Genomic DNA, 2253 nt, shown 5'->3' on the forward strand with positions numbered 1-2253 from the left:
TGTGTGTGTGTGTGTGTGTGTGTGTGTGTGTGTGTGTGTGGACCCCCCATGCCGCAGCTTCTCCTGGCTGCAGAGTAAAGAGGGGCAGATTTGTTGGGTGAGGGTCCCACCCTTGAATAAATTTCAGTCTGGTCTAAAGGCCCGGGTGTCCAGCCTGCTGCTGACCTCTGACCCCTGCAGAAGAAAAGTGATTGAAGCCTCGTGAAGCAGAGGAGAGGCTGGGAAAGTGGCCTGATGGAGTTAGAGGGTGGTTCATGGGGGTCACAGCACAGAAAGGCAGGAGGTTTTTTGGACCCGCTCACGTCCTCGAGTGTGTCCGAGCAGCTATTGTGACTCGGCGCTGCAGCAGGACAGAAGGCCCCCCACACAAACCGGGTACAAACAATGTTTGCCCCCCTTTTGTTTCTCGCCTGCCTTTCTTCTTCACCCCTCCGTCTCGATCTACACGCCTCCTTTGTCGCCATTTTCCTCTTTCAAAAGCTCGTCAGCCTCTTCCCCCTGTTTTATCTGCTCTTTTCTGGCTTTATTTATGTTTTCTCCCCCCGGCAGAAGTCCTCGGCCCCTCTGCAGGCATCCTCTGCAGTGTGAGAATGTAAGGGATGCTTCTCATTAAGGCCAACTAATTGATGTCGAATGTAATTAGTGACAATCAGGAGGAGAAATCAATATGGTTCAAGTCAGAAGAGGCAGAAATGAAACGAGGACAAACGTCAGCGTGTGCAGACCCTCTGTCACAAACCAGAGAAACTTTTGTTCCGCTTCATTTGATGCATTTTTATTTGTGCACGTTCTCATGCAACATGTGAGGACGTTTTAGGTCAGATTACATGACCCTCAGCTACTACCAATCCCCAACTTTAGCAGTGGCGCCTGCAGAAATTTTTTCGGGGGCAGGGGGCCATGCCCCCCCTCCCCTGCTGGCGCCCCTGGACTTTAGCTAACTGTAATTTTTTATGAAAGATTTTCTTTTGCAGCCATTTTAATTGGTTGCATCACCAAAAGTCAATTCTTCATTTTAGAATTTTTCTTTCAATTAGTTTGAGATATTTTGCTAACAGACAGACTCACTGCAGGGCTCCAAATTTCACCAGTAAAACTGAATTACTTCCATTTTTGCTATGATTTTGCTGCTTTGGCGGCCATCTTGAATCAGATGTAGATTCAACGGGCCTCATGCAAGAACACGTTCATATTCTTATCCTAAATTTCTCTTACTTTTGTTCGTACAAACATGTCACATCAGATTCAACAAACTCTTCTGTCTTCAGGAAAAGTGTTTAAATGAGCTGCGTAAATTCCACCTGTTCGTATCCAGCTGCTCGTGCACGCAGAGAGGAGATTAGCATAATTACCACCCCAAAAACACCATATAAGGCTATGTTTCCTGCCTCCGATATCAGGAAGTGTCCATTCATGAAAATGACAGTGAAAAGTAAAAAGAACTTTACAAGTTCAGAGACTGAAGTCCTGCTCTCCGAGATCGAGAAAATAAAATCTGTCATTTTTAGCAGGTCAGCTGTGGAATTAAAGGAGCTGCTTAAAGGAATGAAATGTGCTGTTAATGTCGTGTCTCCATGTGGATTGTTTACAGTCACAGAAATAAAAAATCTAAATCCTATTTATCTCTCTCTAGTCCTGCTCTGGTTTTTCTTTGGTCAAATATTTTTAATTCAAGTGTAAACACATGTTAGCCTTTTTCATTTATTCAGAGGAAGAGCAGTCGCGCACCGCCACCCCGCAAGTGTCAAGATGAGTTTCTGGGGGGAAAAAAAGCATTTTAAAATGTCTCCAAACTTCAACTGACTTCATATTAATATTGTAATGTTATACAACAGCATTGATAGCCAATGCAATTTAATTTAATTAGTTTATGTCGTTAGTCTACATTATTACATTTAAAATGATAATTTTAATTCAAACAGAATAACCGATTTTCAACATAATTATGGAGTGTAATTTATTTTCAACTCAAAATATCTTCAAATTTATGAAAAATAAAGTTATTGAGAAAAATCCATCTGGATAACAGTAGACTGACCATAAAATATGCAACAGGTCTGGACCACTCGTGAATTTTGTTCCTGAGGAAAATCTTACAATAGGAGAAAAATGGTGAATGCCACAAATTCTCCTAAATCACTCGTACGCACAACTTCAGAACAAATCTGTGTACGAACGGTTCTTGCATGAGGCCCATTGAATAGTCTGGAGGTCATTTTTTTATTATTCAAAGAAGCAATTTCAATCAAAAAC

The sequence above is a fragment of the Austrofundulus limnaeus genome, unplaced genomic scaffold, assembly GCF_001266775.1.
Source record: "Austrofundulus limnaeus strain Quisiro unplaced genomic scaffold, Austrofundulus_limnaeus-1.0 Scaffold117, whole genome shotgun sequence".
NCBI lineage: Eukaryota > Metazoa > Chordata > Actinopteri > Cyprinodontiformes > Rivulidae > Austrofundulus > Austrofundulus limnaeus.